Here is a 13,386-nt window from a genome sequence, read left to right as displayed (position 1 = left end):
GCAGGGTGTGCTGGGCAGCCTCCAGCCTGTAGCAGGCTCCAGAAGATGCTCCTAAGCTCCCAGTGCCTCACAGGTGCCAGTACTGATCCAAACGAGATGCTGAGCATTTTCTGTGAGGGTTCTCCAGCTTAGCAATTCACAACATGGAATTTATAATCCCATTCACTTTGTTACCTCACCGACAAGACAGGATATTTTTCTCTTTTAGGTTTATTTTTATGGAATGACAGCAGTGAGTGAAACAGAGGGCATCTGCTTGGCATCTGCCTGATAGTCGCTGATGTTGTGGGTTGGAAAACTTTAATCTAGAATTTGTCTTAAAAGAAAGAGGGAAAAATAAGGGTAATAAATAAAAGGAGATATGGTGGAGGAAGAGAACTATCAGTGGATTTGGCACACAAGGAGAAGGAGCACTGCTCTTCCCTCCATACCAGCTTCACATAATCCTCCCCCCCCCCATCTCCAGCACACCCTTCACAGCAACAAGCTGTCCTTGGCATGACCCATGTTTCCAGCTAGTAAAATCCTCCTCTCTTCCCCCCATTCCCTCAGAAGGCATCAGTTTTCTATTTTAAAAATATCAAGTCACCCTATCTCAGCTGCATTATAAATGAAGACAAACAAAACAACCCAAAACAGTTTTGTGTGTGTGGAATAAGAAAAAAAAAAGCACTTCAAACCCAAGTAAGTTTCCAATAAGTCACTCATTGAAATTCAGGAAGAAAAAACCCCAAAGGGTAAAAATACCCCCACGTATCCAAGTTCTCTGAGGCCATTTCTTTCCCTCATCTGTGTTCCATCATCTTCTTCCTTATCCAAAAAAGTTGTGGTGTCCGTGGGAGTATGAAAAAACATTGGTGTGACCACCGAAAGGAACTCTCTGTCTGGCAGCACAAAGCCACGTGTTATCCCGTCTCCAGGAACCCAGCCCTGCTCCGACGGTCATAAATATTCCCTGATGGCAAAGCAAAGGGTGGTCATTCATCCACACTGAATAATACTGGGAAACCCTGAAAAGCACACTGGGATCTGTGCTCTGTTCCCAGCAGCCCCTGCTGCCACCTCCACCCTTGGGGGATCCAGGCAGGAATGGGGGGCTTCTCCCTCTCAGAGGTCCCAACCCACCCGCTGGCCATTAAATTTATCTCAGGACAGTGTCATCCAAAGCAGCCCTGAGAAGGACTTTGGGGTGCTGGTGGGTGACAGGCTGGACATGCCCCATCCCAGAAACATCCCATGCGCTGGGCTGATCCCCCAGCGTGGGCAGGAGGGGAGGGAGGTGATTCTGCCCCTCTGCCCCTCAGGTGAGACCCCCCTGCAGAGCTGCTCCAGCCCTGGGGAACAGCACAGGAAGGACATGGAGCTGCGGGAGAGAGTCCAGAGGAGGCACCAAGATGATCAGAGGGATGGAGCAGCTCTGCTGGAAGGAAAGGCTGGGAGAGTTGGGACTGTTCAGCCTGGAAAGAGAAGCTTTGGGGTGACTGAACTGTGGCCTTCCAGGGCCTGAAGGGAGCTGTGAGAAAGACAGTCTCTATTTACAAGGGCCTGGAGTGACAGGGAGCTTTCAGAGCTTCACAAAACATTTATCCATGTGTTTTGAAGAGGGAGAAAAAAAATAAAAAAAAGACTCACTACACTACTGACTTCACTGTACGCTGCATAGTCAAAGATCTCCCAGTTTTCAGGAAAGTGTTACTTGACATCTCGTTGCATAAACACTCTGCTTGGGCACAGATCTGAGAAGGATCAGTAATGTAGCTCACAGGCTGGCAAAAGTTACTGATGAGAAAGTTATCTTCATGAGCAACCTTCCCTTAGTCAGTGCAAAAAAAAAAGATCTAAATGCAATTCACTGTCCTCTGCTGGTCTCCCTTTCCAGCCCCCAGCCTCAAAATGAACACATTTACAATGAACACATAAACAATCACTCTATGCTTACCTGCGTGCCTTCTCCTCTATGCTAGTCTTTTAAATTCAATTTAATCTCGCCACTCAAGGTAGAAACAAGTAATAAAGCAAGTGGTTTATTAGTCATTGCAGTTTGAGAATCCTGTTGGCATTAGTGTCTCCGGGGCCGTGAGGGGTTGTTGACACAGCGAGCCCAGCCGTGCGTTCAGGGCGCAGGAGAGCAGCGGGCGCTCGCTCCGTTTGCTCTCTGCACAGGTGACTGCCACCAGAGAATGCCATTGCTCAACTGCGGGCCCAGGGACCCACGGCAGGGACTCAAGTCAGCTGAGACCTGCACTGGGAACCTGCCAGAGACCCCAGCACCACCTCGCATTTGCACGGAACGGAGGAATTGCGGCCACCTTCCGCAACAGGACAAGGGAGAGAGTCGGGAACAGCAAAAAAGGCACCCAAACGCAAAAACTTGTTACACTTTCAGCCGGCTGAATAAAGGGTTTAGTAGTTAAAAACTAAAAAAAACCAAAAAAAAATCAAATTTCCAAGTTTCTGGTTTAAGAGAAAGACGAATAAAAAACTTTACATTAAAAAAAGTGTCAATGTCTCCTCATAGAAAATGATCAGGACACGCTACTTTTCAAAATTATTAAAAAAAAAAAAAGTATTTCTCAGAAAATTGAACACAACTAAAAGGGGGAAAACAGTTCCCCAGATTCAGGAAATAAAAGCTATAAGAGCAACAGACTTCCAAGTGGACAAGTCAACATCGGCGTGGTACAGTCCAGCACATGAGATGATCTGCACCAGGAAGAAATTACCTCACCAAGAATTAAAGGCTCAAAAGTAGATGCAACACCTGACTAAAAAAATATCAATGGGCAATGAAATCTTTGTACCATCTGCACCTTGGCTTTATTTCTTTAATCATGTATTAAGTTAAAGTGAAACATCCAGTGATTGAATACTAGTGTGAGGCAAGTAACAGCCAAAGCTCACTGAACATTGCAAATCAAGCAGTATAGCTATATATTATAGCTTAATAAACCAGAATAATTCCCATACCTCTCAAGGATGCAAGGGCCACAGGATGAGATCCAGCTTGGTGGGTGCCTGCTTTTAAGCCCATAACCACTTCCATTGATTATGAGAATGTTACCCAAGCCCTTTAGTTCAGGTATATGGATATGAGAAGTAATACCTGTGTGAGTGAAGGTCTAGGTTAGGAATTCATCACTGGAAGCACTGAGAAGCTTTCCAAACCAATGGAAATTGTAACTCTCTCCTAGACCCACAGTAACATAAAGAGATCCTGCAGTTAAAGCAAGAACGACCAGAGGCCCCACTGGCTTGGGCAAACTCAGAATTTACAGCCTCTTCCAGTATCCCACTGGAGAATTGTTCATGAATTTTCCAGATGGTTTAAAGGATGTTTCCTGTCCACCTTTCAACAAGACACAGCTCAGAAGAACCTGTCCACTCTAAAGGGTTCAGCCCCAATCCCACAAAGAGCCACGTGCCATGATGTGACGCTCAGCTCAGGGCTCACATGTGACTTACTCTACTTTAAAAAAAAAATAAAATCAATCCTATAGCAGTTCTGCTAATTTCAGGTTAGTCTTTCAAACTAGTCCTTCCCCCCATCCCTCTCTCTACTTCTCCCTCCCGCCCTGATCTGATTTTTCCCCTTTCCAATGCGATTTAGGAATCTGCCCAATGGCAGGTGGGTGGAGGCGCTCCAGATACTATGTTTGTTGGTAGCCCAGCAGTTATTTGTGGTCGACTTTTTTGGTTGCCCACAGGAATTTCCAGGGTGGTGTAAACAGACAGATGTGGGCTCTTCTCTGCTATACAGATCACACCATAGAGAGATATCAAAGGGAAAAACCAAACCCATGAATAATGCACCAGTGGCAGCATCTGCAGCTCTGAACTTTTAAAGACTGGCCTCTGAATTTATTGGTTTAATTGTTGGGTAGGGACATTCAGGCCACCAGATAGCTTTTGAAAACAAAACACCACTTGAAGACTTCCCGAATATTTAGAAGTGTCTACAAAGCATAAGTGGGCTCAAGTACTGGCAGACTCTGAGCTGCTCCTGCCCTGACAGCACTGCCCTAATCTGACAGGCTAAAATTGCCCTTTCCTCCTTGCCCTCAGCAGCACAGTGGTTTGGTCCATTCCACAGCTCATCACTGCTAACACTGGGAAGCTAAAGGGGAGGGTGTTGAGGGTAGGGGTGGCAAAGCAGATGTTTTGCTGGTGCAGATTAGTAAAGCTCCACTGATCTCAGATTAACTCATTTTAGCCAGGAAATTCACCCCCTTGTTCTCTTTTCTTGTTTGTTTCTACTGTTACCATTATACAAAAACTACTTCTGCCATGTGATTTTTGTGTGCCTTGTGCTTGCACACGAGACACATGGTGACATCTTTTCCCTTGAGATGAACAAGCAGCCCATGATTAAAATCATGTTGAGTCAAATGGTGCAACTTGCCAATCGTTCTTACCCCGGAATTGCCAGCTAAAGCTTTTCTCGTCATTTATTTTTCCAGGAGGATTTGTGTATGTTCCTGTCAGTCTATTTTGGAGCGTGGCAGGTTACAGAGGCACTTTGATTCATGGATTATTTTAAAAAGAAGGCAAAAGGAGTGTTGGTTTTAACAGCCTTGCACTGTCATCTTGCGGTGGCGGCGCTCAGCTCCTCACCCTTATTTGGAAATGCCTGGAACAGGAATTTGATGTGAGCAGGAAGAAACGGTGATTGCCTCACTCCCGGGGCTCTGGTTTGTTTGGAGGTCTCCTTCCTGCCACTCTTGTGACAACAAGACAGACTGACCTTGCCAACTCTTTCCACTCCAGTTCTTTCCATCTCCTTCCTTGGTGAGAGGAGAGCATGACCTCATCCATAAAACCATCATTATTTAGAAGACTTATCTCCTCCAGACTTCCAGCACTTCCACCATGAACACATTTTCAGGGTAGAGCTGTGCACAGTCCTCCCTCCTGCCTCAGCTTTACAGAGGGGACACTGCCACTGTCAGCTCCAGACAAGTGACACATCTTTTTCACAACTGAGGCAAATCATTTCCAACACCTTCTTGGCTTTACCCACTTTTCCAGATCTGCAAGCAGCAATGATTTTTGCCTCTTTCCTGGATTTCTCGAGATACCAGCCAGTCTGGGATTCTCCTTGGAGACTCTTTCAAGAGTTAATTTCCTGACATTTTCTTAATGTCAAAAAGGTAAGAGAAAGCTCTGAGCCAGCCTGGCTTCCCTTCAGCTCCTACTGTGCTGCTCCCAGCCAGAGACCTGCTCTCCCACCTGCCTCCTTATATCCTCCTGATGGCTAAAAAAAACCCATATTCCTCACTGACACCCAGAATCCATCCCCTCCCAGTGAAACCTGACCTAATCACCTAGGAGTGAGTGACCAGAAATGAGGAAATCAGCCCAACTAGTTATTTGGAAGTGCACAGATTCCAAAAGCTGCAACCTCTATCCTCCTCTACAGGCAATACTTAAATCTCCTATTATACAGATCCTTCCTTACCCTTTTACCAACACCAAGAATCAACAGCTTAAAAACCTACATTATTTCTATTTGTGCTCTTTACTCCAGTCATTTTTTTCAAGTTAGAGAAAAAAGCCTCATAAGGTCACTATTGTTACCTTCAGTTTCAGCTTTTCTGTTTGGGCTGCCAATACTCTGAGGGAACGCTTATTTTTGCAGAAACCACTGTTAACATTAGAAGTTGGGGCAAAAAAATCAGAAATGTGCTTCTAAGGGCTTAGTTTAGTACCTGGGAGAGAAAACACTGTATTTTGATTACAACTGTTACTATTGTTCCCCTGAATGGAATATGGGTCTGGATAGTGAATTCCCCATTTTCAGAAAGAACTTTCTACAGTTTAAATACTGTAATCCATGTTTACTTCGACTTTTATATGTGAAAATTGTCACGATCTTGCAAATGGACTGCCACAGATAGATCTGTGCATCAACCCAAAATCTCACTGCCAGCAGAGGGATCTTCTGTGGGCTTTGGAATCCACTAAAGCACCATTCAGAGTACACATGGAGGTTATACTTTAAAACTCCCAACATACAAGATATTTATGCAAGAATTTTTTCCAGCTATAAGGGGTTTTAAAATGTCACAATTATCTATGTTATCCTCACACTTTGAAAACGACTGCATTTTGGGTTAGCTTCAGAAAAAAAAACTTCTTTAGGGATAAAATGTAAAACCACTTCAGAAAGAGGACTTCAAAATGATGGGGTGGTGTGGAAACTTTGGGAAGGGAGACCCACCACCAGTGTGACTGCTGTTGTCAAACAAATGGACTGAAATCACAGAACCATCATAGAACCATAGAACCATTAGGGTTGGAAAAGACTCCAAGATCATCGAGTCTACCCTGATGAGGTGCCCGATGCCCACCTTGTCCCCCAGCCCAGAGCACTGAGTGCCATGTCCAGGCCTTCCTGGGACACCTCCAGGGCTGGGCACTCCAAACCTCCCTGGGCAGCCCCTGCCAGTGCCTGACCACCCTTTCCAGCAACAAATTCCTCCTGATGTCCCACCTGAGCCTCCCCTGGCACAGCCTGAGGCCGTTCCCTCTCCTCCTGTCCCTTGTTCCCTGGGAGCAGAGCCCGACCCCCCCCGGCTCCCCCCTCCTGTCAGGGGGTTGCAGAGCCAGAAGGTCCCCCCTGAGCCTCCTTTTCTCCAGGCTGAGCCCCCCCAGCTCCCTCAGCTCTCCTGTTGCTCCAGCACCTTCCCCAGCTTCCCTGGACACGCAATTGTGAATAATCTTACTTTTGGCAGCCTCAGCAGAGATGTCAGGAGACCAATCCGGATGACACAGGGCGTGTGGGATGCCCCTGAGCCCAGGCCTGGCCAAGGCGGGCAGAGCAAACCCCGGCCCCGAGCTGGGTGCTGTGGGAGCAGGACATGGCAGAGAGCACAGAGAGCATGGCAGGCACACAGCACCAACCAGCTCCTGCTGCCAGGGCCCCGGGCAGGAGCCTGGCTCTGTTTTGGGGCCCCGGAGCTGCCCGGGCCTGCCCCGTGCCCAGCACTGCCTCACGCGCAGTTGGCACCGGTGGGGCCGCGGCCGCTGGGATGGACTGGGACCACCAACTCACTTCAGACAGGCCACTGAACACCCAGCTGAGGGTAACCACCAGGTCGCTCCAACTCGGGCTGGATTCAGACTGGGCACTCGGAGGTGAAAAGGCTCTGCACTCAATTACCAGTCCCCTGAGTCATCCCATCCACCCTCTGCAGTTAGTTCAAAGTGCTCTGGTCAGCAATATCTGAGGACATTACATGTGTTCAAAAGGCTAAAAATACACATCTAAGAGGGCAGGGAACAGATCGGATCACCCAAAAGTACATTTTCCTTTCTGTTTAAAAAGCAAATAAAGGAAAAAAAAAAAAATCGTGATTTTAAAACTTGCAACTTTTTTTTTTTTTAAATATATAAAAGGCTCCCCCTGCCCACACCCTGCTTTGCCATACCAATTAATTTCTTGCAAATATCTTTAGAATACTAAAGAGAGACTATTCTTAGGAAAAAATAAAAATATTCCTTTTACCTTTGTATTTTCTAAATAGCTAAATCAGAACTAGAAAGAAGGAGAAAGCACTTGAGGGCAAGGGGGTGAGAAGGGTAGCAGGAACAAAACAAAAATGCTAAAAGCTGGATTAAAAAGGCCCCACACTGAAAACGCCAAGTCCCGGGGATTCCACCAGGGCTTCTCAAACGTGGGATTTGTTTGAAGAGCGACGCTGCCCTCTGGTCCCCCAGGATATGGCATTGTCAGTGCAGCCCCACAGGGTCACCAATCCATTTGTGTCACCTATCCCGGCGTCTGACAAGCCTCCCCAGGGGCTCAGTTAAACAAGCCTGCAGTTTTTAAACAAAGTGGATTTTAATTGAGAAGCACCTGTGGCGAGAGCCCCCCGGCATTATTGAGCAGCAGATTTCTCCCAGTGAACCCCAGAGGCAGGAGGTGGGGGCACAGCAGGGATGTGGGGGCTGCCCGGACATCCCACCTGCAGCACAGAGCCAGCCCTTTCACCAAACCCCCGCAGAGAAATGTGGAGGATTTGCCTGCACCCCACGACCAGGGTTTTTCCCAACAAGCTGTTCCCAGGGTGCTGAAAAGCTATCATTCATGGAAATGTCTGAGGGGGAAGGAGGCACCAAAGGGGAGTTCAGGAGGCCACGGGCACCAGTGGGAGCCGCAGAATGAGACCCTCTGTAAGACATGCACCTGTTTGTGGCCACCACAACAGCTCAACTAGAAAGCTTAAAGTCCCAAAGTGGGGGGGTGGGAGAGGGGGGGAAACAGGGAAAACATAATGAAAGCTTGTCCTAATATCAAAATACACATTAACCCATGGGGTGCAGGCTCACAGCAGATGGCTGTAATTTAGAACAAAGCCCTGGCAATGAGAAGTACTCAGAACTGAGGAGGGCACTTCAGACACGTCCTGGTATCAACAAACAGAGATGAGCTTGGGTCAAAGACTGGAATTGCACCATTTCATAAAATATGGGGCTAAACCCCCCACTTATTAAACAAAATTTAATGCTCAGCAGTCGAAAGGAGGTGCCAAGGTCTGTCCAAACATAGTAATCAACAACTCCTGTACACAAGAGTTTACAAGGCACGGAAAACAGAAGTAAGTCAATGCTTGGATGCTACACAAATGCTTAGAATGATGAGGAATGTGCTGCAGTTTTAATGACACTCTTTTTTTTCTTGCCTTGTCCATATAAATCAACCTCACTTCTAAGCAAAAATAGGAACAGGGTGTGATGTGCAGGAGAACCACATGTGCAGAATAAAGGGGGTAAGGAACAGAAATACCACCCCCCTCCCATTCCATGTCTGGGAAAACAGGATTTTTTAAATGGTTTATCAACAATTTCAGATTGATTGGTTGTTTTGTTTTTCTTTTAAAATGACCCTGAAATAATAGGCTACTGCTTGCCACAGTGCCTTGGTCTGCAAGGCTTGATTTAACTTTTTTTTTTAAACACTGACAACTTGGACTTAGATGGAGAGAGAGTATTTACAAGAGCATGGACAGGATAAGGGGGAATGGCTTCAAACTGACAGAGAGTAGGTTTAGACTGGATAAATTAAAGGCATGGTATAACAATTCTACAAGTGGACAAACAGGTTGAAATAATTCCTGAATGACAAAAGGAAAAATTCAAGCAGAAATTCCTTTTGTGAGATTTTTGTCTCTAAATTTATGTTTGCTTGTGCTACAAAAATGAAAAGAAACTTCAAAGTTTAACATAAGTGTGTTATGGAAGTCATGTGAAGTTTAAACACTGCCAAATGCCAATGACAGTGTGTCTTGCTCAGGAACTTCTGGGATGTCTCCACGGCATCACCAGTGCAGCAGCAGCTGCACTTCTGAACTGAGGTGAGATGCTGTGCAGCAAAAAGCAGCAGGTTTATTCTAAATGCTCCAGGCTTCCCTCTGTCTCTACCTCCCATGAAAAGCCATGCAAAACTAGAATTCTCTGATTTATTTGTGTATTTTCTCTGTACTATTTAAATATTATAACTATTTCTTCTGAATTATGTACTACCTTTAAAGTAAGCTGTAAAGCTGCAGAAAATGCTGAGCATAACTGCAGAGTATCCTTGATTCCAATAAGGACTCCAACCTTAATGATTCCATGACTGTATAGGGCAACTAAATGCAGCACAGAGCCAATCCCACCCAAATTACATTTGAAAGTTGACATCTCTTTTCTCTTACCTGGAGAAGGGAGGCTCTTCCTAAAAGGTACTTTTTGGACAGCAAACTTCTGCAAGTGTGCAGAGAACAGGAGGAATGATGCAAACTAACCATAGTCTCTCATTTGACTGACGTGTTCTCCATCTTCCAGGAGATAGAGATGGAGATTCCCCCTCTCCCACCCCTCGAGATCCATTCCCATTTGCTGCTGCCTTCTCCAGGCTGGGCAGTTCCACATCAGATGGACACCACCGGGCAGCTCTGAGAGAAGTGCTGAGAATCCCTCACTTCTGGACTTCTTTTCCAGCACCCTACCAGTGAGATGTGGAAAAGGCCCTGTACAGACACTGGACTCAGGACTGGAATGTTAATTCAGCAAATTCAGTAGCTCAGCTCCCGGGTCTGCTTTCAGTGTATAAACTAAGGTTTTTCAGAGCTTACAATAAGGCCAAATTAGGGATGGATTATGCCAGAAGAAAACGCATCACTCACATTTATGGTGGGAATAGATAAGTCTGTAAAAAATTGATTTTAGGGATACTATTGGCACACAGAGAAATAAATGCCAGTTTTTCATTCTCATAAATTCCTGGATGTTTTCAGAAATCACTGGGAGAGGAAGTTCCCGTAACCAGTTAAGCCTAAAGCATGAACAGCTTCCCCTGGAATGGCTATGCCTTGGCCACGCTCCAAGCGACCGGAGCGGGATCACCCCAGGGAAAAGCTCGTTGGCAGAGCCTTGGGCAGCTCGTCAGGACCCTGGACAGCACCGCAGGGATCCGCTCCGGCCCCGCTGCCCGGCACACACGGGGATGTTCGCTGCACGGGAGGATGCAGGGATTGCAAAGGGAGGGGAAAGGTGAGGGAATCAGGGAAGCACAGGATGGGCTGGGCTGGAAGGGGCCTTTGAGCCCAGCCAGCTCCTCTCAGCCTGTTCCTGCTCAATGAAGAACCACCCCTGTACCTGCTCCAGCTTCTCCTCTGACCACCTCTTCTCTGGCCCTCACAGTTACACTCACAGGCAGCTCAGCTTTGTGCTCGTGCCCAGAGCAGGGATCCTCCACTCTCTCCACTCCCTCTCAAGATGAATTCTCAGCACACAGCAGTTCACAATTAGTCTGAACTGGAGCACGGCAATAAGTGACTTCTTCTTGCTCTCCTAGTTCCATCTGCAGAAGAATCACAGAATAGAATCACAAACTGGTTTGAGTTGGAAGGGACCTTAAAGATCATCTGCTTCCAACCCCTGCCATGGGCAGGGACACCTTCCAATATCCCAGGTTGCTCCAAGCCCCGTCCAACCTGGCCTTGGGCACTTCCAGGGCTGGGGCAGCCACAGCTTCCCTGGGCAACCTGTGCCAGAGCCTCACCACCCTCACAGGGAACAATTTATTCCTAAAAATGCATTCTTCCACATTCCTTCATAAATCCCCCTTTTTAATAAAAGTAAGTCTACTCTAAGCAGACAGTGAATTCTAACCCAAAGGTACTGCTCAGGTTTGGTACAAAGACTGAAGGCAATTTTGGGTACAGCCTCACATTTTCAGTACTTTCTCATTTGCAAATCAAGGGGAGTTTTTTTCAGTCTCACTACACAAACATCTGCACCAACCTCAAAATACAATATCAACTGTTAAATAAAGATTGCGACAATGGCATTAAGTGCCTGGGATTTGGAGTTTTGTGGATTGTATTTAAAAATGTGTTTTACAGGTACATTAGGCAAAACAAAGCTAAATTATTAGAAGCAGTCAAAAAATCAGAGCTTTGCAAACATTTCAGCTTATTTCTCACAATTTGCAAGAGAGCTCTTCCAAAATCTATCCACTTATGATGAAAAAACCAACTCCCTATTCCCTTTTAATAACAAATAGACCCTAAAAAAAAAAATCAAAAAAATCTGAGCACCATTGTTTGAAAGCACTCGAAAGCAATAAGATGGTCACAAGACTTGATCTGCCTGTTCTGCCCCTTTACAAACTCACTAAAGCTTGCTTTTTATGACTGATTGCTGCGCTGTATTAATCCCCCACATATAAAACGAGTCTATTGGAGACTGGGACTCCAGTGGGGGAGGACAGGGAACCTGTTGTGTTCCGAGAATTAATCCATCCTGGAAAATCAAAAGCCAGCCCCTCACAATACAGTAATCAGCATGTTCTCTGCTGTGAAAGCCCCACGTTTCCCTTTCTGAAAACACAACTATTACTTCATTATGCACTGAAAACCACAAACCCCTCCTACTTATTTGTGTTTGTTATTATTTGGCTTATATTTACAGGCTTGTGCATATTCCATCGGTGAGTATACAACTGTCAAGTTAAAAAAAACACTCTGTCTATTCCCATCTGCTTAAAAGGAAAGAGGGACTCCCACTGCTTTTTCCACAACCAAAGTTCTGTTGGGATTTGCTTTGTGAACAGGATTTTAACTCTTTATCACCCTAAATAAAAGGAAATTCTTTGCATTTTTTCCTTACACAGAAAGTTCATTTTCTGTTCAGGATAATTCTGTATGTTTTTTCTCACTTTGTTAAATCATTTAACATGAGTTTCGTAAGTAGTGGCACTAAAATAAAAATGTTTGAAGCTTTATAATTACTCAATGGAAAACATCTTCATTTCAGATAGTGTTATATTTGATGGTACCTTGTTAGCAAAAGTTTAATTCTTTCCTTTTAAAGATGAATAACGCAGCCTTCTGAATAATGCTTTTTTATATATAAGAGTAGAATTCTTTTTTTCCCCCCACTTAGGGGTGAGAAGTATGAATCTTTCATTGTGTTATGGAGACAAAGATTAAAAAACCCCTACAAACCCAGCTGTAAATCTGATGTGACACACTAATGATACTGCTAAATGAATTCTGGCCTAAACACAAGAATTAAGGCTTAAGGAAATGATTGAGAAACCACACGCTCAAGAAGAACCACAACCATATTCCTTTTCCCTTCAGCCAGGAAAAGGCACCCACCTGTATAAGACACAACTTTATAAACCAGCACTTGAACACAACAGGTTTTAAAAATGTTACTGTCCAAATATTTTTAAAAAGCAAATAGAGCACTTTGGTTATAGCCATATTTACCCTTTGCTAACACAAAGAACACTTTTCTCCCCATTTGTTTTCCAAGTAAGAAGTCATTAAAAGCACCAAGAGTTAGTGTCTTCATTCCTACTGCCATCATCCCTTTCTAGACCCCCTTTACCTGAGAAAGGGCTGAAGACAGAACTGTTGGATCCTTGCCTTTGAACCCCACAGGGATCTAAAATCCCACTGGGTCAAATCCAGAGTCCCACCAGGGAAGACACAGATCCTCCAGTTAACCTGAAACCACCTCAGCAGCCCAGCTCTGCTCCCCAGCACCGTTCTGTACTGCTGTGGACTTCCCACAGCTCAAAGTACCACGTTTTTTCCATTTTTAAACCAAAAAACTGAACTGGAGGAGCATAAGCTGATGCCCATGGCTGAAGGCTGGCTACAGGCACGTGGAGTTTAAGGACATAAACTTGCCTTTCCATTTAAGAATGGGATTAAATGCCACCAAACTAACTTTCCTGAGCCCTGCGAGTTGGAGATCACTGGAGGTAATCAAAGGGCAGTAACAACACACAAGCACCAGCAATATCAGGCTGCAATTCCTGCTTTGTTCGTGCACGGAGGGTTACATTTCTTGGCTTCCAGGGCAAAGCTGTGGCACACACAGAGTTAA

At 45.4% G+C, this 13,386-nt stretch overlaps 1 long non-coding RNA gene across 1 annotated transcript; it reads right to left on the bottom strand.

Moving 5' to 3' along the window:
- Position 1: 1 nt before the first annotated feature.
- On the bottom strand, positions 2 to 2,051 carry LOC113976889. Its single transcript, XR_003537195.1, has 3 exons — positions 1,940 to 2,051; positions 748 to 955; positions 2 to 82 (listed from the first exon to the last, which is right to left on the bottom strand). It is a non-coding gene; the product is annotated as an uncharacterized LOC113976889 (long non-coding RNA).
- Between the last annotated feature and the right edge of the window lie 11,335 nt (positions 2,052 to 13,386).

The sequence above is a fragment of the Neopelma chrysocephalum genome, unplaced genomic scaffold (genome assembly GCF_003984885.1).
Source record: "Neopelma chrysocephalum unplaced genomic scaffold, ASM398488v2 Primary Assembly neopelma1_188, whole genome shotgun sequence".
NCBI lineage: Eukaryota > Metazoa > Chordata > Aves > Passeriformes > Pipridae > Neopelma > Neopelma chrysocephalum.
The sequence above is the reverse complement of the archived record's forward strand: the minus strand, read 5'-3'. Positions and strand labels throughout refer to the sequence as shown.